At 48.6% G+C, this 24,215-nt stretch overlaps 1 protein-coding gene across 15 annotated transcripts in view; it reads left to right on the forward strand.

Annotated features, from left to right (window-relative positions):
• LOC309351816 (uncharacterized protein) overlaps window positions 1–24,215 on the forward strand; it is a 151,986-nt gene that overhangs the window by 120,068 nt on the left and 7,703 nt on the right. For 3 of the 15 annotated variants that reach the window (XM_081879828.1, XM_081879839.1, XM_081879838.1), the window contains 6 exons: window positions 3,799–3,839; window positions 5,002–5,174; window positions 5,273–5,574; window positions 14,716–14,756; window positions 15,911–16,083; window positions 18,293–18,437. The gene's annotated coding sequence lies outside the window, so the exon portion shown is untranslated. Of the gene's footprint in view, window positions 1–2,042; window positions 2,649–2,687; window positions 2,863–3,798; window positions 3,840–5,001; window positions 5,175–5,272; window positions 5,575–7,550; window positions 7,696–13,505; window positions 13,565–13,600; window positions 13,779–14,715; window positions 14,757–15,910; window positions 16,084–18,292; window positions 18,438–24,215 lie in introns of those variants that run through there. The other 12 variants (XM_081879829.1, XM_081879831.1, XM_081879830.1 and 9 more) reach the window with 10 other exon arrangements.

The raw sequence follows: 24,215 nt of genomic DNA on the forward strand, positions 1-24,215 counted from the left end.
TAAACCAAGGTACCACTGTATACCCCCAAAGGCTATAAAAACTCCTAGGTCTGGCCAATAAACTCAGGAGCCAGGAGGAGAGAAGAGTCCAACGATTTTATCACAAGCAGTCAATATTGGGAATGGGAGAGGACTTTTCAACATGTTAAAGAAAATTATGGGTTGAGAGACTACTCAGAAGCCCAGCTCGCCAGGGTACAAGTCCCCCGCGGGTCCGTGCGGTCAGTAAATGAAGGAAATTCCAGCCAAGCAATTTGGAGCAAAGAGCAGTCAGTAGACTGAGATCCTTTATTGTTGTGCAACTGGTTCAAACAGCAGTGAGGGAACTCTGACCCTGGAGCGACATTGACTTTTAAAACCTTCCCACCAAATCCCAAGATACAGTTCGCACAGCATCATCAATACATCATTGCTACATCACTAAAACGTCAGAAAGGGGAGGGTTACAGAAGATTAGCATAGGCAGATATGTCAGGGCAACACCCAAGTATAAGATTAGCAGAGGCAAACATGTCTCAAGTACCCACCACCCAAAAGGACAACAGAACTTCCTTTGCATGTCTGCAGCCTGAGACAAGTCTGGTGATGAGATTTGGCTTCCCTTGGCTAACAGTGAGCCCAGCAATTGTCACCTCTGGGCATTTCCTGGGGTAGGAGGTGTGTCTACACATCTTCACCCTTGGGGAGGTGGTGCTGGTTTCTGTGTGTGCCGTGCTCTTGGAGTCACAGGACTCTGTTTTGCATTCCAGAGACATTCCAGACTGTTGGAAGTCTCACGGAAGACAGGAGACGGATGTGATGTTACTGTTTCCTGTTCCTTTGTTTTTCAGTTGCTCTCTGTTTTCACAGAGAGAGCATGTATATTTCTTTTCTGTCTGCGTATTTAGAAACAAAACTCTTTAGCAATGTAGCTAATAAACTTCTTGTCCTTCCCTGCGTGCTGGATACTCTGCTGAATGGGGAGTGTGCCTGGAGCCTCATGAAAGGCTCAGGTAATTAATCATCATCGGAGGAGCTCCGTCGAACCCAAGTCCGACAGGTGGCAGGAAAAAGAGTCCCTTTTCCAAGGACAAAATAGCATTGGAATGGAGGAAACGGGCAAAGGAGTTGATTTTATATGATTTTTTAAAGCTAGGTATCTTCCCTGAACTGTCAAGCCAAAAGGATACATTCAGACATAATATTTGTAACATTTAACAACTTTAAGGATGTGCCCCACCCCGCCTTGTAATTTCTGTAACAAATACCTTCCTGAGATTTTTTTCTTTTGGGGTGTGTGTCACAGTTCAGCTTCATTCAGAAGAAAACATTGCTAAAGGAGGGGAAATATAAAATGCACATTGAAAACAGCATAATCAGCAAGAGAATAAAATATGATCATAATCCTAGAACACAGACTATAGCTTGCTTTTCACCACTTCTGGGTCTTGAAGCAGCTTCCCCCTCTTTCCTCACAGCCTCAGCCCCTCTTGGCCGAGATAGAGACAATAAAATACTGAGACATACACAGAGCTGGGAGCCGGTTATTGCGGGGGGGGGGTTCTCCCCCCCTCTCTCTCTCACACACAGGTGGCCCTCCAGCCCCAGCTCCCCTGGCTGAGCTGGAAACACGAGTCTCAATGCAAAGCACACAAAAAGAAAGTCCCCCCCCCCAAAAAATGTGCAATTTTAACTGCTAGCAAAACACACAGAGCATCCCTCCCCCTTTTGCCTGAGACACACACAGAGCCACAGCCCACGGCTCCCTCCATTTCAAGGAATGGGGGTCCCACACAGCCCTCAGGGCACCTCAGCATCCCATAGATTGCTTTCCTCCGGTGGGGAGGGGGAACTATTTTGCTTGCTGAGGCCAGGAGTCACAATCCTGTCACATTGCGGGGTGTCAGGCTTTTAGGCAAGGGGGTGAGGCTTGGGTGGGCCAGTCCTGTTGACAGTGAATTCTCAGTCCTTTGGGGTTCATCGCTCCACCACAACCCCACTTTCCCACACCTTTTAACTACCCTCTTCCCCACAGCACCACAACAGTGTTCACACATCCCCCTAGCTGCAAGGCTTCCTGCGCTTCACCTTGGAAAGTATCAGGAATCAACCCACCATCCCGATGGATTTCTGTCTTGACTGCCCCTCCCTCCCTTCCTGGATTTAACAGCAGCAATATCGAAAACACGGACGGATCTAAGCGCGTGGCGTGGGGTGGGGGAGGGAAGGATTTTGCAATATAAACATTGTGTGTGGGGGGGTACCCCACTTTGCAAGTGGATTGCCGGGATCAGCCCCTCCCCTATTCTCCTGATTCTCAGGAGGAAGAGGGGAGGGGGGGACACCTTCCTCTCCTCCCCGCCCCCCCAATTCCACCCCCCCCGGCACATCCTTCCCAGACCCCGCCTCCGCAAAGCCCAAATCCCCCCCCCCAATATGTTGCTCCTCTTCCTCGCCATCCGGCTCCTGCTCCGGGAAAGGGGGGGAGAGCCCCCCCTCCCAACCTGCCTGCTTCTCCCGCAAGTGGAGCTTCTGCGCCGGATTGCTGCTCTGCGCCGTAGCTCTAGGGGGCGCGCTTTCGGAAAGGGGAGGAGGGGCGACAGGTAAATCCCCCCCCACACGTGGATGTTGCAGGGAAGGAAAGGAGAATCGGGAGCGAGGACAAAGAGGTAAAGGGGTCGCGGGGGGAAGGGGAGAGGAGGATCCAGAGACCCCGCCAGCTCCCCAAAGCGCCTGTCGTGGATCTGGATCCCTGCACGCGTGCTGCGAAGGGGGTTTTCCTTGGACCCTTAGGAAGCCCACCCAGGGGATCCCACGAAGCCCCCTCGCCCCATTTCCCCGCGCAGTCATCCCTGGGACTCTGTGGGTTCCGCGCGGATAGAGGTGGGCCATGAAAGGGTTAAGGGGCGTGAGGGACGCCTGGATAGTGACCCCCCTGTCCTCCCCTGCTCGTCTTGGGTGGGGGGCCCTCCGGAGGTAGAGATGGGGGCGCAGGGCGTGGGGTAAGCCGCGCCAAGGGGGGCCTCTGAGTTCAATGGAGACTCTGGGACAGAGGGAGGGAGTCGAGGAAGTGGGGAGGGGGAGCATCCCTGGGGCAGGGAAGGGCAGAATTGGGGGGGGGGGAGATAGGAAACCAGTCTTTGGGGAGACTTATCCATAGTGGCTCCTGTGGGGAATCTCCGGAGGGGCCGCCTTGGCTTCCCACCCTCCCACCCAGGAATGGGCCACCCCTTCAAGGCAGCCAGAGGGATCCCTGGAAAGTGGGGGGTCGTGTCCCCCCACCCCTTCCTTCCTGCAACCTCTATCATCTTCCCACCCCATAAGCCCCTGCCCTGTCCAGACTGTTGCAGGAATCTATGTATAGGTTGGGGGTGGTTGCCCCTCCAGCAGATATCATGCACATGCAGCCCACCACCAAAATCAGCACCATCACTTTTGTGATTTCTTCCCACAAAACACTTCATCACACTTTCTTCCTATCTATTCAAAGGGCCTTTGCTGCACAATACCAAATGTATGAATTCACTGATAAATGTCTCTATGTACTGGCTCACTGGGGTAACTTCAGAAATTCCTATAGACATGTGAGCTCAGCTACTCAGCAGCCCCTCTGCCTGAGTGATAATCCCTGGCATCCTGATACCTGAGTGCCAGACAGGTAGCCATGCCAGAAAGAACCAACCCAGATGAAGACAAAAGGGTGTGATGAACTTGGCTGGGAAACAGGTCAGGGAGGACAATGGATGGCCGGCTGGGGGTGGGGCAAAGAATGGAGGCCGACCGCTTTCTCCAAGCCCCTTTTGGTTTTCTTCCTTGCAGGATCAGGATCCTCAGGAGCGTGTCCTGGCGGCCAGATTAAGGTAAGTTCTGGCCTGATTGGAAGGGGCATGGCCCCTCCACCAGGCTAGGCTGCAATTTTGTGGCTTTTCTTTCTGGGCGGGTGCCCAGATAGGCTGGGGGGAAAACCTTTTTGTTTTGCGGTGGCGGCGGGGGGGGGGGCATAGCCATCCACCACTCTCTAGCTGTAGGCCACATGCCGGCCATTTCCCTTCTGGGGGGGGAATAAGTCAGGCCACATGGTGGTCATGTTTGTTTGCACTTCCTCCCCCCTTGTTCCACTCTGGCTACTGACGCACTTCTGCTCCTAGAAGGGAAATGTAAATATCTCTTTTCTTTCACCTGATAGATGTTTGATGGAGGGCAAGGGGAACCATGGGGCAGGGTCCAGGATGCTCAGATTACAGCCACCACACCTCCCCTTTCATAATGTATTTTGGGGACTGTAACATTGGGATTAGCAGCTAATAAAATTTTGGGTTCTCTTTTGTACGGGGCTTCCATCTTGTTTCACCTGGTGGCAGGTGGGAGTCCTGTCGCGACCGTCTTCAATAAAGACCAAGCCTACTGGCTGCTGTTTTGCTCTGGTATTCCTGGCTGGTGTCCTTGTTTTTTCTCCAGGGGGGCCCTCAGATTTCTCCATTAGCAAGACACACCTTCCTTCCTGCAAGCTCCACCCGCTTCCCACCCCATAAGCCCCTGCCCTGTCCAGATAATAATAATAATAATAATAATAATAATAATAATAATAATAATAATAATAATTTATATCTCACCACTCCCCGGGCGAAGCCGGGCTCATGATCAATTAATTAAAATGCATTCTAAAAGCAATTCATTCTAATATAAAATCAAAATCAAATTAATGGCAGATACAGCAATTCTGCCCTGTCCAACCACTGGTCCCCTGGAGAGGAGAGTAAATCCCCAGAGGAAGGGGGGAGGGGGGAGGCCTTCTCAGAAGCGGCTCTTGGTTTCCCCAATCCCACCCAGGAAGCAGCCAGAAACCTTTTCCTCTCTCTCAGGCTTCCATCTTTAAGCATCTCTTCTCTGCATGGTTCATTGAGGATGCAGAAGATGTACACCTGTTGTCAGGAACAGGGGTGCAGAGTCCATGGAATGGCTCTCAGGATTGATATAGAAGTTGCATCTCAAAGGCATTTTTGTTCCTCTAACTTTTTGTAGGCAGTGTCAGACTGACAGACAAGCTGAGATACAATCCATCAAAATTCAATGACAGCGGCTGCGTGAATCTTCCCAATCAAAGGACCCATTTTCATGATAGACAGCCCCCGTGGCTGGAGGCTCAGCACCCAGGGTGTGCCTATACAGGCCAAAGACTGCCAGCATTAGCACAGGTGAGGTGTGTGAACCCCCCCCCCAATCGACAGGCTGTGTGTAAATGAGAGTTTGTGGGTGGGATTATTGTTTATGGCAACTCTGTTGCTCCCACAAGGGAGCACCTAGGGATCAGAACACTCCTCTCCCAAGACCACCTTCTGGACATGGCCCAGGAGGAAGGAGGGGAACCACTGCAGAGCAGGGCCCCCAGCTCCCCTAGAGGGTCCAGAAGGATACCATGGTTGACGGTCTCCAAAGCCGCTTAGAGATCCAGCAGAACCAGGAAACAGCTTTCCCCTCGGACTCTAGCACATCGGAGATCATCATCCAGTTCAACCAGTGCTGTTTTAGTCCCATGATGAGGCCTGAATCCCAATTGGAAGGATAATGGTGGAAGAAGCTTTCCTGCTGTTCCAGGTACCCCCCTCCCCAGTCATTCAGTTTGTACTTACACGACACACACAACATACACGACGTTTTTCTTATAAATTTATAGTAAATCAACTGTACATCAGATTTACCGTATTTCCCCCTCTATAACACACAGATTTTTTCTCCTAAAAAGTAAGGGGAAATGTCCATGCGTGTTCTTGAGCGAATGTGTGGTCCCTGGAGCCGACTGGCCCGAGTGCATCTGGCTTTTGGATGGGGTCCGGCAGGCTTCCGCTGCGCCCCACTGGACTCCTGTGGATAGCTGTCCGTCAGTTCCCTGTAGCAGAGTCGTCGCAGTGTTAGAAACTATTGCAATGTGTGTGTAATAAATCAGACTGCACGCAAGCGTTCTTGCTTAACTCCAACAGTCTTTAATCATGTTGAAAAACATCTTAAATCACCCCAGCGAGAGAGCGCAAATCTTGCTGCACGTCTTGCTGCAATGATCTGATGCAAAAACAGGGCTGCAATGGTGCAAAAACGTGGTTACAGAGCACGGATCCACATGGATCCTCAGGATCTTTGCATTGGGTCACCCCAAATTCAACATCAGATCACATAGCATATCCATGGCTACAGCCTGCACCAAAAAAAATCACGCACCCACTGTTGCCTGGGGCTGCAATGGTGCAAAAACGTGGTTACAAAGCACAGATCCACATGGATTCTCAGGATTTTTGCATTGGGCTAACCCAAACTCACCGTCAAATCACATGTCTGTGGCCACAGCATGAAGCACAAAAATGATACATCCACTGTTTCATTCAGATATTTTTTTTCATGTTTTCCTCCTCTAAAAACTATGTGCATGTTATGGTCAGGTGCGTGTTATCGAGCGAAAAATACGGTCCACCGGTCCACTTTTATTTTGCTCCATGAAGAAAGGACTATCAAACGGGATAGGTTTAATACAGGGTGGCCATAATCCCTTGAGCATACCAGCACATCCACAAGAGCCCTGCCCAGTTGTTATGCCAACCCCAATGGTCCCAGACATAAGACCATCAAGGTAACAAAGAACTTGCATATAGGAGTGGATTCAACATGGACTGGAGCAAAGGACAATGATCAGCTCTTCCCTCAGGGGGCAGGAAACTGCAAACTCCCCTTTGTCACATGGAAAGTACTCATGGGGAGGGGGAAACGGGGGAACCGGCCAGGTGGCAGGACACTCAGGTTACCACCACAACTCCTCCCTCAACCCCTCCTTTTTGTGATGTATCAGTGATGTAGTTGTGATGTAGTTTTAGGGGTGTAGTTTGAGGAATTAGTAACTAATAAATGTTGGGGTCTTCTTTTGTTGTGGGCTTCCATCTTGTTTCACCTGGTGGCAGGTGGGAGTCCTGTCGCGACAGTTTTCAGTAATGACCAAGCCTACAGGCTGCTGTTTTGCTCTGGTATTCCTGGCTGGTGTCCTTGTTTTTTGTCCAAGGGAGCCCTCAGATTTCTTCATTAACACTGGTCCTGCACCCCCAAAAGCTCTAGGCACAAGACTTTCATTAGAATTGAAGGGGCCATCGGATACTTGGTGATCTTTTCTTCAAAAGACAAATATTCTGAATAATTTTTAATTGATGTATGATATAAACAGCTGCCTAGACAACAAGACCCCCTTCTCAGCCTGGCTTATATGGTCCCAAGGAAAGCAGAGCAGTACGTTAGGCACCAGCTTGGCTGCAGGAGTGGCTGGAAGGAGGTGTGCAGGACACCATCCAACCATCTTAGAGAGTCCACTCTGGATTTGTGTAATTTCTCCTCCATAGCCTTTTCTTCTCCTGAAGATAACTCACGAGGAAGCGAAGGAGTGCACCAAAGTATTACGACCAAAGTTTTCCTTCTCGAGGAGCTCCCTTCCCAGGTTGATGAGCCCCATCTGCCCTTCACTTTCCTCTGCAGAATGGGCAGAATCTGCCTTCTTGACTGTGGGATTCACTGTTGTTCTCATCCTCTCCATCCACCAGGGCCTTCCTTCACCTGCAGCAGAATTCCCCAACCCACCAAGAATTTGAGACCCATCAGATATCCTCACCTGGTTTAGCCGGTCAGTTGAAGCTGTTCCTGGGATTGTGGCCCGTATTGCATCCTGAAAGCTTCTGGAAGCCACAGGTGAGAGCTGAGTGCAGGGTGGGGACCAATGGTGGATAAATTACCCCAGAAGGTGCATGACATTTCCCCCACCAATGGTACTACCGCTCCCCTAACACCCCATGACATCGTATGATTATGATCTTTAAGAGAGAACAGGAATAAATTCATGTCCCCTTCAAGCCATTAATGAATCAATACTACATTTTCAAGATACTACACATTCCACTAAGTACAGTTTATCTATTTGCCTTGAATATCCTGCTTTTCGGTGTCGTTTTAGGATAGTCCTGCATCAGAAGACAGGCACAAGATCAGACAGCACATCGTTCTTTAAAAAATCATGCTGCTTTATTAACATTGATTGAAGATTTTGAAAGTTGCTCATAAATTACTATCATTTGACATTGCAACTTCACTTGGGAACATGGGTAGGAAGTGAGGGAACGTAGGAGACGTTGAAATAGGAGAAGGTGCTAATGGAGCTTGATGTGTTCCCTTTCCCTTTGTTCTCTTCCTTGAAACCAAAATAGGATTCCCTTTCCTCCCACTCTGAAGAAGGAGATGGAGAAGACAGTCAGAACTCCAGGGGATGGGGCACAATTCCCCCCCCCCCCCATTAGGGATAGAAATTAAAATGTGTGAAATGCGGAATATGCATCATTGAATGAGCACACATAGTTCACATCAACGACCTCCAGCAGGGGAGAAACTGTTTAAAGGTATGGAGTGTGGGAAACGTTTCACTGATATTGGAAAACTTAGAACAAATCAGCGGACTCACATGGGCAGGAAAGGACTGCAATGCAGGGAGTGTGGGAAGAACTTCAGTCAACATGGACACTTAAGATTACATCAACGGACTCACACAAGGGAAAAAACTTTTAAATGTCTGGATTGTGGAAAGAGCTTCTATCAGAGTGATAAACTTAGGAGACATCAACGGATTCACACGGGGGAGAAACCATTTAAATGCATGCAGTGCGGAAATAGCTTCTATCGGAGTGATAAACTTAGAACACATCAACAGACTCACACAGGGGAGAAACCATATAAATGCATGGAGTGCGGAAAGAGCTTCAGTCAGAGTGGACACCTCAATATACATCTACAGACTCACACAGGGGAGAAACCATATAAATGTATAGAGTGCGGAAAGAGCTTTACTGATAATGGAACCCTTAGAACACATCAACGGACTCACACAGGGGAGAAACCATTTAAATGCATGGAGTGCGGAAAGAGCTTCAGTCAGAGTGGACACCTCAATATACATCTACAGACTCACACAGGAGAGAAACCATTTAAATGCCTGGAGTGCGGAAAGAGCTTTTCTAATAATGAAAACCTTAGAAGACATCAACGGACTCACACAGGAGAGAAACCATTTAAATGCCTGGAGTGCGGAAAGAGCTTTTCTGATAATGAACACCTTAGAAGACATCAACGGACTCACACAGGAGAGAAACCTTTTAAATGCCTGGAGTGCAGAAAGAGCTTTTCTGATAATGAACACCTTAGAAGACATCAACGGACTCACACAGGAGAGAAACCTTTTAAATGCCTGGAGTGCGGAAAGAGCTTTACTGATAATAAACACCTTAGAACACATGAACGGACTCACACAGGGGAGAAACCATATAAATGTATGGAGTGTGAGAAGAGTTTTAGTATTAGTGGAAACCTTAGAAGACATCAACAGACTCACACAGGGGAGAAACCATATAAATGTCTGGAGTGCGGAAAGAACTTTACTGATAATGGAACCCTTATAAGACATCAACGGACTCACACAGGGGAGAAACCATTTAAATGCATGGAGTGCGGAAAGAGCTTCAGTCAGAGTGGACACCTCAATATACATCTACAGACTCACACAGGGGAGAAACCATATAAATGTATAGATTGCGGAAAGAGCTTTAGTGATAATGGACACCTTAGAAGTCATCAACGGACTCACACAGGGGAGAAACCATATAAATGTATGGAGTGTGGAAAGAGCTTTAGTTTGAATGCAACCGTTAGAAGACATCAACGGACTCACACAGGGGAGAAACCTTTTAATTGCATTGGAAGGGTGGGGCAAGATGGCGACGAAGGTAGCAGCCTAGTTAACCTCGTCTGCTTTTAGATATAGTTTTAAGTAGTTTTAAGTAGTTTTTCAAACCCTTTGGGGGTTTATCTTTTATCTTATCTTTTAATTGTAATGAGTTAGTGGCTGCGTCATCTCCTCAACACTGCCTTCGCTTTTCTTAGCATTAGCGTTTTTTATTGTTTTATTGTTTTATCACCGGACTCGAGCTTTAGTCTTGCTGCCTTGCCGCACCCCCCGCCGTACTTTGGTGCTGTGGAGCTGAGTAATCTCTTGAAACGAGTGAGAGGGGAAGGAAAAGAGGTCTGGCCTGACTCCCCTGCCGTGAAGGGACCCCGTCACTGAGAAAGAAAAAACTCAAGGTGGGTGATCGGAAACACCGTAAAATGGGGTTGAAACAAGTCCCCGTTCGAGTCCTGCCGGAATGAGTAAGAGCGTCTTCAGCAAATTAGGCTGATAAGAGGCGCAGCTTGAAAAAACCCCCAGCTTCTATCAGCTTCTATCAGTAAAAGGACACTGGGAGCCGACGGAAGAACTCTCAAGCTTTCCTCCCTTCCTTCCCTATCCAGCCCCAGCAAAGCCCTTCTTGTTATCTTAAAGCCCTTCTTGTTATCTTAATGCATTGAGTGTGGAAAGAGCTTCAGTCAGAATGGAAATCTTAGAAAACATCAGCAGACACACAGGGGAGAAACCATGTAAATGCATGGACTGTGGAAGGAGGTTCAGTCAGACTGCATCCCTTGATTTATGTCATCAAACTCACACAAAACACAAACCTTATAAATATCAGGAAAGTAGACAGAGGTTCAGACCTAGTACTAGATCTAAATCAACAGATTCACAGACAGGAAGAACTTTAGGAGTTGAAACCATACAAACAATCAACAAACTCAAAGAGGAGAAGCAGTTTAAATGAAAAGATTGCAAAAGTGCTTTATTTACATACACTTCAGGTTACAGACTCTGCTAACCCAGAAATAGTACCTCATACTTTGCTTCAGCATGAGAACAGAAATGGTGCTCCAGTGGCGTGGCGGCTGCAGGTGGCCCCATTAGCTAAAGTGGTGCTTCAGGTTAAGAACAGTTTCAGGTTAAGAACGGACCTCTGGAACAAATTAAGTACTTAACCCGAGGTACCACTGTATGGTTGTAAACCAAGGTTCCACTGTATACCCCCAAAGGCTATAAAAACTCCTAGGTCTGGCCAATAAACTCAGGAGCCAGGAGGAGATAAGAGTCCGACGATTTTATTACAGGCCGTCAGTATTGGGAATGGGAAAGGACCTTTCAACTTTTTAAAGAAAATTATGGGATGAGAGACTACTCAACAGCCCAGCTCGCCAGGGTACAAGTCCCCTGTGGGTCCATGTGGTCAGTAAATGGAGGAAATTCCAGCCAAGGAATTTGGAGCAAAGAGCAGTCAGTAGACTGAGATCCTTTATTGTTGTGCAACTGGTTCAAACAGCAGTGAGGGAACTCTGACCCTGGAGCGACATTGACTTTTAAAACCTTCCCACCAAATCCCAAGATACAGTTCGCACAGCATCATCAATACATCATTGCTACATCACTAAAACGTCAGAAAGGGGAGGGTTACAGAAGATTAGCATAGGCAGATATGTCAGGGCAACACCCAAGTATAAGATTAGCAGAGGCAAACATGTCTCAAGTACCCACCACCCAAAAGGACAACAGAACTTCCTTTGCATGTCTGCAGCCTGAGACAAGTCTGGTGATGAGATTTGGCTTCCCTTGGCTAACAGTGAGCCCAGCAATTGTCACCTCTGGGCATTTCCTGGGGTAGGAGGTGTGTCTACACATCTTCACCCTTGGGGAGGTGGTGCTGGTTTCTGTGTGTGCCGTGCTCTTGGAGTCACAAGACTCTGTTTTGCATTCCAGAGACATTCCAGACTGTTGGAAGTCTCACGGAAGACAGGAGACGGATGTGATGTTACTGTTTCCTGTTCCTTTGCTTTTCAGTTGCTCTCTGTTTTCACAGAGAGAGCATGTATATTTCTTTTCTGTCTGCGTAGTTAGAAACAAAACTCTTTAGCAATGTAGCTAATAAACTTCTCGTCCTTCCCTGCGTGCTGGATACTCTGCTGAATGGGGAGTGTGCTTGGAGCCTCATGAAAGGCTCAGGTAATTAATCATCATCGGAGGAGCTCCGTCGAACCCAAGTCCGACAGGTGGCAGGAAAAAAGAGTCCCTTTTCCAAGGGCAAAATAGCATTGGAATGGAGGAAACGGGCAAAGGAGTTGATTTTATATGATTTTTTAAAGCTAGGTATCTTCCCTGAACTGTCAAGCCAAAAGGATACATTCAGACATAATATTTGTAACATTTAACAACTTTAAGGATGTGCCCCACCCCGCCTTGTAATTTCTGTAACAAATACCTTCCTGAGATTTTTTTCTTTTGGGGTGTGTGTCACAGTTCAGCTTCATTCAGAAGAAAACATTGCTAAAGGAGGGGAAATATAAAATGCACATTGAAAACAGCATAATCAGCAAGAGAATAAAATATGATCATAATCCTAGAACACAGACTATAGCTTGCTTTTCACCACTTCTGGGTCTTGAAGCAGCTTCCCCCTCTTTCCTCACAGCCTCAGCCCCTCTTGGCCGAGATAGAGACAATAAAATACTGAGACATACACAGAGCTGGGAGCCGGTTATTGCGGGGGGGGGGTTCTCCCCCCCTCTCTCTCTCACACACAGGTGGCCCTCCAGCCCCAGCTCCCCTGGCTGAGCTGGAAACACGAGTCTCAATGCAAAGCACACAAAAAGAAAGTTCCCCCCCCCCAAAAAATGTGCAATTTTAACTGCTAGCAAAACACACAGAGCATCCCTCCCCCTTTTGCCTGAGACACACACAGAGCCACAGCCCACGGCTCCCTCCATTTCAAGGAATGGGGGTCCCACACAGCCCTCAGGGCACCTCAGCATCCCATAGATTGCTTTCCTCCGGTGGGGAGGGGGAACTATTTTGCTTGCTGAGGGCAGGAGTCACAATCCTGTCACATTGCGGGGTGTCAGGCTTTGAGGCAAGGGGGTGAGGCTTGGGTGGGCCAGTCCTGTTGACAGTGAATTCTCAGTCCTTTGGGGTTCCTCGCTCCACCACAACCCCACTTTCCCACACCTTTTAACTACCCTCTTCCCCACAGCACCACAACAGTGTTCACACATCCCCCTAGCTGCAAGGCTTCCTGCGCTTCACCTTGGAAAGTATCAGGAATCAACCCACCATCCCGATGGATTTCTGTCTTGACTGCCCCTCCCTCCCTTCCTGGATTTAACAGCAGCAATATCGAAAACACGGACGGATCTAAGCGCGTGGCGTGGGGTGGGGGAGGGAAGGATTTTGCAATATAAACATTGTGTGTGGGGGGGGTACCCCACTTTGCAAGTGGATTGCCGGGATCAGCCCCTCCCCTATTCTCCTGATTCTCAGGAGGAAGAGGGGAGGGGGGGACACCTTCCTCTCCTCCCCGCCCCCCCAATTCCACCCCCCCGGCACATCCTTCCCAGACCCCGCCTCCGCAAAGCCCAAATCCCCCCCCCAATATGTTGCTCCTCTTCCTCGCCATCCGGCTCCTGCTCCGGGAAAGGGGGGGAGAGCCCCCCCTCCCAACCTGCCTGCTTCTCCCGCAAGTGGAGCTTCTGCGCCGGATTGCTGCTCTGCGCCGTAGCTCTAGGGGGCGCGCTTTCGGAAAGGGGAGGAGGGGCGACAGGTAAATCCCCCCCACACGTGGATGTTGCAGGGAAGGAAAGGAGAATCGGGAGCGAGGACAAAGAGGTAAAGGGGTCGCGGGGGGAAGGGGAGAGGAGGATCCAGAGACCCCGCCAGCTCCCCAAAGCGCCTGTCGTGGATCTGGATCCCTGCACGCGTGCTGCGAAGGGGGTTTTCCTTGGACCCTTAGGAAGCCCACCCAGGGGATCCCACGAAGCCCCCTCGCCCCATTTCCCCGCGCAGTCATCCCTGGGACTCTGTGGGTTCCGCGCGGATAGAGGTGGGCCATGAAAGGGTTAAGGGGCGTGAGGGACGCCTGGATAGTGACCCCCCTGTCCTCCCCTGCTCGTCTTGGGTGGGGGGCCCTCCGGAGGTAGAGATGGGGGCGCAGGGCGTGGGGTAAGCCGCGCCAAGGGGGGCCTCTGAGTTCAATGGAGACTCTGGGACAGAGGGAGGGAGTCGAGGAAGTGGGGAGGGGGAGCATCCCTGGGGCAGGGAAGGGCAGAATTGGGGGGGGGGGGAGATAGGAAACCAGTCTTTGGGGAGACTTATCCATAGTGGCTCCTGTGGGGAATCTCCGGAGGGGCCGCCTTGGCTTCCCACCCTCCCACCCAGGAATGGGCCACCCCTTCAAGGCAGCCAGAGGGATCCCTGGAAAGTGGGGGGTCGTGTCCCCCCACCCCTTCCTTCCTGCAACCTCTATCATCTTCCCACCCCATAAGCCCCTGCCCTGTCCAGACTGTTGCAGGAATCTATGTATAGGTTGGGGGTGGTTGCCCCTCCAGCAGATATCATGCACATGCAGCCCACCACCAAAATCAGCACCATCACTTTTGTGATTTCTTCCCACAAAACACTTCATCACACTTTCTTCCTATCTATTCAAAGGGCCTTTGCTGCACAATACCAAATGTATGAATTCACTGATAAATGTCTCTATGTACTGGCTCACTGGGGTAACTTCAGAAATTCCTATAGACATGTGAGCTCAGCTACTCAGCAGCCCCTCTGCCTGAGTGATAATCCCTGGCATCCTGATACCTGAGTGCCAGACAGGTAGCCATGCCAGAAAGAACCAACCCAGATGAAGACAAAAGGGTGTGATGAACTTGGCTGGGAAACAGGTCAGGGAGGACAATGGATGGCCGGCTGGGGGTGGGGCAAAGAATGGAGGCCGACCGCTTTCTCCAAGCCCCTTTTGGTTTTCTTCCTTGCAGGATCAGGATCCTCAGGAGCGTGTCCTGGCGGCCAGATTAAGGTAAGTTCTGGCCTGATTGGAAGGGGCATGGCCCCTCCACCAGGCTAGGCTGTAATTTTGTGGCTTTTCTTTCTGGGCGGGTGCCCAGATAGGCTGGGGGGAAAACCTTTTTGTTTTGCGGTGGCGGCGGGGGGGGGGGCATAGCCATCCACCACTCTCTAGCTGTAGGCCACATGCCGGCCATTTCCCTTCTGGGGGGGGGAATAAGTCAGGCCACATGGTGGTCATGTTTGTTTGCACTTCCTCCCCCCTTGTTCCACTCTGGCTACTGACGCACTTCTGCTCCTAGAAGGGAAATGTAAATATCTCTTTTCTTTCACCTGATAGATGTTTGATGGAGGGCAAGGGGAACCATGGGGCAGGGTCCAGGATGCTCAGATTACAGCCACCACACCTCCCCTTTCATAATGTATTTTGGGGACTGTAACATTGGGATTAGCAGCTAATAAAATTTTGGGTTCTCTTTTGTACGGGGCTTCCATCTTGTTTCACCTGGTGGCAGGTGGGAGTCCTGTCGCGACCGTCTTCAATAAAGACCAAGCCTACTGGCTGCTGTTTTGCTCTGGTATTCCTGGCTGGTGTCCTTGTTTTTTCTCCAGGGGGGCCCTCAGATTTCTCCATTAGCAAGACACACCTTCCTTCCTGCAAGCTCCACCCGCTTCCCACCCCATAAGCCCCTGCCCTGTCCAGATAATAATAATAATAATAATAATAATAATAATAATAATAATAATTTATATCTCACCACTCCCCGGGCGAAGCCGGGCTCATGATCAATTAATTAAAATGCATTCTAAAAGCAATTCATTCTAATATAAAATCAAAATCAAATTAATGGCAGATACAGCAATTCTGCCCTGTCCAACCACTGGTCCCCTGGAGAGGAGAGTAAATCCCCAGAGGAAGGGGGGAGGGGGGAGGCCTTCTCAGAAGCGGCTCTTGGTTTCCCCAATCCCACCCAGGAAGCAGCCAGAAACCTTTTCCTCTCTCTCAGGCTTCCATCTTTAAGCATCTCTTCTCTGCATGGTTCACTGAGGATGCAGAAGATGTACACCTGTTGTCAGGAACAGGGGTGCAGAGTCCATGGAATGGCTCTCAGGATTGATATAGAAGTTGCATCTCAAAGGCATTTTTGTTCCTCTAACTTTTTGTAGGCAGTGTCAGACTGACAGACAAGCTGAGATACAATCCATCAAAATTCAATGACAGCGGCTGCGTGAATCTTCCCAATCAAAGGACCCATTTTCATGATAGACAGCCCCCGTGGCTGGAGGCTCAGCACCCAGGGTGTGCCTATACAGGCCAAAGACTGCCAGCATTAGCACAGGTGAGGTGTGTGAACCCCCCCCAATCGACAGGCTGTGTGTAAATGAGAGTTTGTGGGTGGGATTATTGTTTATGGCAACTCTGTTGCTCCCACAAGGGAGCACCTAGGGATCAGAACACTCCTCTCCCAAGACCACCTTCTGGACATGGCCCAGGAGGAAGGAGGGGAACCACTGCAGAGCAGGGCCCCCAGCTCCCCTAGAGGGTCCAGAAGGATACCATGGTTGACGGTCTCCAAAGCCGCTTAGAGATCCAGCAGAACCAGGAAACAGCTTTCCCCTCGGACTCTAGCACATCGGAGATCATCATCCAGTTCAACCAGTGCTGTTTTAGTCCCATGATGAGGCCTGAATCCCAATTGGAAGGATAATGGTGGAAGAAGCTTTCCTGCTGTTCCAGGTACCCCCCTCCCCAGTCATTCAGTTTGTACTTACACGACACACACAACATACACGACGTTTTTCTTATAAATTTATAGTAAATCAACTGTACATCAGATTTACCGTATTTCCCCCTCTATAACACACAGATTTTTTCTCCTAAAAAGTAAGGGGAAATGTCCATGCGTGTTCTTGAGCGAATGTGTGGTCCCTGGAGCCGACTGGCCCGAGTGCATCTGGCTTTTGGATGGGGTCCGGCAGGCTTCCGCTGCGCCCCACTGGACTCCCGTGGATAGCTGTCCGTCAGTTCCCTGTAGCAGAGTCGTCGCAGTGTTAGAAACTATTGCAATGTGTGTGTAATAAATCAGACTGCACGCAAGCGTTCTTGCTTAACTCCAACAGTCTTTAATCATGTTGAAAAACATCTTAAATCACCCCAGCGAGAGAGCGCAAATCTTGCTGCACGTCTTGCTGCAATGATCTGATGCAAAAACAGGGCTGCAATGGTGCAAAAACGTGGTTACAAAGCACGGATCCACATGGATCCTCAGGATCTTTGCATTGGGTCACCCCAAATTCAACATCAGATCACATAGCATATCCATGGCTACAGCCTGCACCAAAAAAAATCACGCACCCACTGTTGCCTGGGGCTGCAATGGTGCAAAAACGTGGTTACAAAGCACAGATCCACATGGATTCTCAGGATTTTTGCATTGGGCTAACCCAAACTCACCGTCAAATCACATGTCTGTGGCCACAGCATGAAGCACAAAAATGATACATCCACTGTTTCATTCAGATATTTTTTTTCTTGTTTTCCTCCTCTAAAAACTATGTGCATGTTATGGTCAGGTGCGTGTTATCGAGCGAAAAATACGGTCCACCGGTCCACTTTTATTTTGCTCCATGAAGAAAGGACTATCAAACGGGATAGGTTTAATACAGGGTGGCCATAATCCCTTGAGCATACCAGCACATCCACAAGAGCCCTGCCCAGTTGTTATGCCAACCCCAATGGTCCCAGACATAAGACCATCAAGGTAACAAAGAACTTGCATATAGGAGTGGATTCAACATGGACTGGAGCAAAGGACAATGATCAGCTCTTCCCTCTGGGGGCAGGAAACTGCAAACTTCCCTTTGTCCAAGGGAGCCCTCAGATTTTTTGTCCAAGGGAGCCCTCAGATTTCTTCATTAACACTGGTCCTGCCCCCCCAAAAGCTCCAGGCACAAGACTTTCATTAGCTTTGAAGGGGCCATCGGATACTTGGTGATCTTTTCTTCAAAAGACAAATATTCTGAATACTTTTTATTTGATGTATGATATAAGCAGCACTTCTGTTTTACATATTCCACATTGGAGAGATTTTGATACACAGGTCTGAGTTCATCGCTCCCCCTGAAACTGCTGTGTTAGCAGTCCTGCCAGCCTGGACAGTGTGTTTGGGGGTTCAGGGCTGCCTAGACAACAGGACCCCCTTCTCAGCCTGGCTTATATGGTCTCAAGGAAAGCAGAGCAGTATGTTAAGCACCAGCTTGGCTGCAGGAGTGAGTGGAAGGAGGTGTGCAGGACACCATCCAACCATCTTAGAGAGTCCACTCTGGATTTGTGTAGGTTTTCCTCCATAGCTTTTTCTTCTCCTGAAGATAACTCAAGAGGAAGCGAAGGAGTGCACCAAAGTATTACGACTAGAGTTTTACTTCTTGAGGAACTCCCTTACCAGGTTGATGAGCCCCATCTGCCCTTCCCTTTCCTCTGCAGAATGGGCAGAATCTGCCTTCTTGACTGTGGGATTCACTGTTGTTCTCATCCTCTCCATGCACCAGGGCCTTTCTTCACCTGCAGCAGAATTCCCCAACCCACCAAGAATTTGAGACCCATCAGCTATCCTCACCTGGTTTAGCCAGCCAGTTGAAGCTGTTCCTGGGATTGTGGCCCCTATTCCATCCTGACAGCTTCTGGAAGAAACAGGTGAGAGCTGAGCGCAGGGTGGGGACCAATGGTGGATAAATTACCCCGTAAGGTGCATGACATTTCCCCTACCAATGGTATTACCGCTCCCCTAACACCCCATGACATCGTATGATTATGATCTTTAAGACAGAACAGGAATAAATTCATGTCCCCAGAAATAACACAACTTCAGGCCATTAGTGAATCAATACTACATTTCCAAGGTACTACATATTCCACTAAGTACAGTTTATCATTTTGCCTTGAATATCCTGCTTTTCAGTGTCATTTTAGGATAGTCCTGCGTCAAAAGACGGGCACGAGATCAGACAGCACATCGTTCTTTAAAAAATCAAGTTGCTTTATGAACATTGGTTGAGGATTAGGAAAGGTTGGTGATGCATTACTATCATTTGACATAATTGCAGATTCATTTCCTGAAAGTTGGGAACATGGGTAGGAGGTGAGGGAATGTAGGAGACGTTGAAATAGGAGAAGGTCTAATGGAGCTTGATGTGTTCTCTTTCCCTTTCTTCTCTTCCTTGAAATCAAAACAGGATTCCCTTTCTTCCCACGCTGAAGAAGGAGATGGAGAAGACAGTCAAAACTCCAGGGGATTGGGTACCTTCCCCCCCCTTAGGAATAGAAATTAAAATGTGTGAAATGCGGACTATGCATCATTGAATGAGCACACATAGTTCACATCAACAGCCTCCAACAGGGGAGAAACCATTTAATGGTATGGAGTGTGGGAAACGTTTCGCTGATATTGGAAAACTTAGAACACATCAACGGACTCACACAGGGGAGAAACCATTTAAATGCCTGGAGTGCGGAAAGAGCTTTTCTGATAATGAACACCTTAGTACACATCAACGGGCTCACACAGGGGAGAAACCATATAAATGTATAGAGTGCGGAAAGAGCTTCAGTCAGAATGGACACCTTAAAGTACACCAGCGGATTCACACAGGGGAGAAACCATATAAATGTATAGAGTGCGGAAAGAGCTTTAGTATTAGTGGAAGCCTTAGAAGACATCAACGGACTCACTCAGGGGAGAAACCATATAAATGTATAGAGTGCGGAAAGGGCTTTAGTGATATTGGAAAACTTAGAACACACCAACGGACTCACTCAGGGGAGAAACCATTTAAATGCCTGGAGTGCGGAAAGTGCTTTAGTTATAATGGACACCTTAGAAGACATCAACGGACTCATAAAGGGGAGAAACCATATAAATGTATAGAGTGCGGAAAGAGTTTTAATGATAATGGAAGCCTTAGAAGTCATCAACGGACTCACACAGGGGAGAAACCATATAAATGTATAGAGTGCGGAAAGAGCTTTAGTGATAATGGAAGCCTTAGAAGACATCAACGGACTCACACAGGGGAGAAACCATATAAATGTATAGAGTGCGGAAAGAGCTTTAGTGATAATGGAAGCCTTAGAACGCACCAACGGACTCACACAGGGGAGAAACCATTTAAATGCCTGGAGTGCGGAAAGAGCTTTAGTTATAATGGACACCTTAGAAGACATCAACGGACTCATACAGGGGAGAAACCATATAAATGTATAGAGTGCGGAATGAGCTTTAGTGATAATGGAAGCCTTAGAAGACATCAAGGGACTCACACAGGAGAGAAACCATTTAAATGTCTGGAGTGCGGAAAGTGCTTCAGTCAGAATGGAGACCTTAAATTACACCAGCGGATTCACACGGGGGAGAAACCATTTAAATGCATGGAGTGCGGAAAGAGCTTCAGTCGGAGTGGACACCTTAGAAAACATTGGCAGACACATGACGTAGAAACTGTTTAAATGTATGGCGTGTGGTAGGAGCTGCAGTCAGAGTGGAACCCTTGATTTATGTTAAGAAACTAACACAAAAGACAAACCTTATAAATATCAGGAAAGTTGATAGAGGTTCAGTCCTAGTGGAAGTTCCAAATCAACAGACTCACGGACAGGAAGAGCTTTAGGAGTTGAAACCCTACAAACCATCAACAAACTCAAAGAGGAGAAGCAGTTTAAATGAAAAGAAGAAGAAGAGTTTGTATTTGAAATCCCGCCTTTCACTCCCCTTCAGGAGTCTCAAAGCGGCCAACATTCTCCTTTCCCCTCCTCCCCCACAACAAACACTCTGTGAGCTGAGTGGGGCTGAGAGATTTCAGAGAAGTGTGACTGGTCCAAGGTCACCCAGCAGCTGCAGGTGGAGGAGCGGAGACGCGAACCCGGTTCCTCAGATTACGTGACTACCGCTCTTAACCACTACACCACACTGGATTGTTTAAGGAACATCCAGGGACTCTCACATGGAAGAACCCATTTAGATGTCTGGAGTGTGGGACATCTTCCTCTCGGAGTCCACTCTTTTCTTCACAGAAATGAACTCAGCAGGAAATCAGTCATTAACACATGTTGTGCATGCGAAGTTCTGGAATTTATGTGTAAAACTGTATAGTAATGAAATATTGAAGGCAATGTCAAACAATGTGATTATAATCTAAGATGTAAAGTACCTTTTGATAGAGAAGGGGTGAGGGTTTATCAGGATTTCTGGTGGTCAGTGAGGATTAGGGCTGGGCGATATATTTTTCCATATTGGTTTCTAGACCACATCGTGATAACCTTTCAAAAACAACTGATATGGCAACACCCCACAGATCACAGTGTCTGAGATGCTCATTTGCCTGGAAGCAGCCGGCAGAAAGCTTTGCTTCGTGAAGCCCCAGCAGATGCCGACTTGCTGACTTCCCTCCAAAACCACATGAAGGGAAACACAGCTCCATTGCCCTGTGTGCTTCCAGCCTCTTTCCTCCCTTGCTCCCTTCTGCCGGTTTGTGTGCCTGACTTAGATATCCTGTGTGGTGTATTTCTTTACGGCTGAAACTGGATTTGCTCTCAGAAGCAAAGTTTTCTGTCTCACTGGGGGCCCAGGGAGAACTGTATGCTTTGAAAACTCAGTAAACTATTACTGAAGAAGTCCTACTGCCTCTGTGTGTGTTTTTGACCTCAGTGTGGGAATTGCTCTACACATGGCCCCTACCCTGCCGATACTTGGCTCATGCCCTGGAGTTGCTGTACTCAAGCATGGAAGACAGGTGCATCTGTGTGTGACTTGTTTTTGCACCAAACTCTCTCACCCCCACCACCGCATGATCTCCGAACACTGCTTCTTCACTAGAACTTCTCGCTGCCTCCTATGTGTTCTGAAGAAAACTTAAATGACTGTAATTGAATGGGAGATTTCCCCCATGCCTTATTGCAAGAGGGGGAAGGAGGGGTCCAGGTACCAGGGAAGTCTCCTGGGGGGGCCATCTTCCCTCATGAACCCCATGGGGCAACCCCAGAGCTCCTGCTTATTCTGCGGTTTGGGGAAGATAGTATTTTTCCATAGTCCCAGAAATTATCATTCTTCCTGCCAGAGGACCAGTGTGCATATTATTATCATACTTATTGTACTGTTGTTGTTGCTGCTGCTGTCATGGACTGGCTGGGTGAAAGGGGGGGAGGCACCAGCTGGCGGACCCCCAAGGGAAGAAGGCTTCGAGTCCGGGTGTTGTATGCCCCCAAAGGCTATCAAGTCTCCTAGGTCTGACCAATAAAAGGTTAATTTGGTGTTGGGGGGGGAATCCAGGTGCGAGGCTGCTCAGCCACCCAGCTCATCGGGCAGAGCCCGTCGGTCCCTGCGGAATAAAGGAAGGAGTCCAGCCACCAACCGGAGCAAATAGCTGTAGATCAAAGTTTATTGCACAACAGGTCCAAAGAGGAATTCAACCCCGAGGATGGGGTGACAAGGACTTTTAAAAGTTTCCATCTTATCCCAGCATACAATTCGTGGAGCATCATTGCTACAGCAGAAAAGGGGAGGGTTATACATGATTCATATGCCTGTTGCCTTTGTCCATGGAGTTTTCTTGGCAGGGATACTGGAGTGGCTTGCCGGTTCCTGCTCCAGGTGGATCACGTTTGGTCAAAACTCTCCACTATAACCTGTCCATCTTGGGTGGCCCTGCACGGCATAGCTCATAGCTTCTCTGAGTTATTGAAGCCCCTTTGCCACGGCAAGGCTGCTTCTTGGGAGAAAAGCAATGACAAACCTAGACAGCATCTTAAAAAGCAGAGACATCACTTTGCCAACAAAGGTCCATATAGTTAAAGCTCTGGTTTTCCCAGTCGTGATGTATGGAAGTGAGAGCTGGACCACAAAGAAGGCTGATCGCCAAAGAATGGATGCTTTTGAATTCTGGTGCTGGAGGAGACTCTTGAGAGTCCCATGGACTGCAAGAAGATCAAACGCATCCATTCATAGAATCATAGAATCTTAGAGTTGGAAGAGACCACAAGGGCCATCGAGTCCAACCCCCTGCCAAGCAGGAAACACCATCAGAGCACTCCTGACATGTGGTTGTCAAGCCTCTGCTTAAAGACCTCCAAAGAAGGAGACTCCACCACACTCCTTGGCAGCAAATTCCACTGTCAAACAGCTCTTATTGTCAGGAAGTTCTTCCTAATGTTTAGGTGGAATTTTTTTTCTTGTAGTTTGGATCCATTGCTCTGTGTCCGCTTCTCTGGAGCAGCAGAAAACAACCTTTCTCCCTCCTCTATGTGACATCCTTTTATATATTTGAACATGGCTATCATATCACCCCTTAACCTCCTCTTCTCCAGGCTAAACATGCCCAGCTCCCTTAGCCGTTCCTCATAAGGCATCGTTTCCAGGCCTTTGACCATTTTGGTTGCCCTCCTCTGGACACGTTCCAGTTTGTCAGTGTCCTTCTTGAACTGTGGTGCCCAGAACTGGACACAGTACTCCAGGTGAGGTCTGACCAGAGCAGAATACAGTGGCACTATTACTTCCCTTGATCTAGATGCTATACTCCTATTGATGCAGCCCAGAATGGCATTGGCTTTTTTAGCTGCCGCGTCACACTGTTGGCTCATGTCAAGTTTGTGGTCAACCAAGACTCCTAGATCCTTTTCACATGTACTGCTCTCAAGCCAGGTGTCACCCATCTTGTATTTGTGCCTCTCATTTTTTTTGCCCAAGTGCAATACTTTACATTTCTCCCTGTTAAAATTCATCTTGTTTGTTTTGGCCCAGTTCTCTAATCTGTCAAGGTCGTTTTGAAGTGTGATCCTGTCCTCTGGGGTGTTAGCCACCCCTCCCAGTTTGGTGTCATCTGCAAATTTGATCAGGCTGCCCTTGAGTCCATCATCCAAGTCGTTCTTAAGGAAATTAGCCCTGGGTCCTCACTGGAAGGACACATCTTGAAAAGATTATTTTTTAAAATAAATCAATTTGTGGCCGGCCTGATGAAGCGTTGCTTCCTCTGGTTAGCCCCGCTGGAACTCCACTTCTTTCCAGACCCTGGGGTCACTAGAGGACTGGTGGCTCCTCCTGGCAAATGGCCTGGTGCGCGCTGGATCACCGGTCCTTCTTTGCACCCCCCCCCCCGAATCTGGGCAACCGAAGGTCCCATCTGGGGTGCCATCTGTTGTAAACAAAAGCTGCCCTTCTTCCCTTATGGGGGACACAAGAGTATTGCTTCTCAGTATTCTCTGGTGTGCTCCCCTCACACGCCGAAAAGGAGGAGGACCCAGAACAAAAGTGTGCCTGCCTTTATATAGACATTTTAAATTCCCTGCCCTGGAGCTCCAGACCACCCCTCCATACATCATACATACATCACAGAAGGGGCGTAACCCAAGACCACCCCCCACATACATCATACCTGCATCACAGAAAAGGTGGTCTGCAACAGAAATTTGAATGTTGTCATTTTT

The sequence above is a fragment of the Podarcis erhardii genome (genome assembly GCF_964252035.2).
Source record: "Podarcis erhardii genome assembly, chromosome: 10".
Lineage (NCBI taxonomy): Eukaryota > Metazoa > Chordata > Lepidosauria > Squamata > Lacertidae > Podarcis > Podarcis erhardii.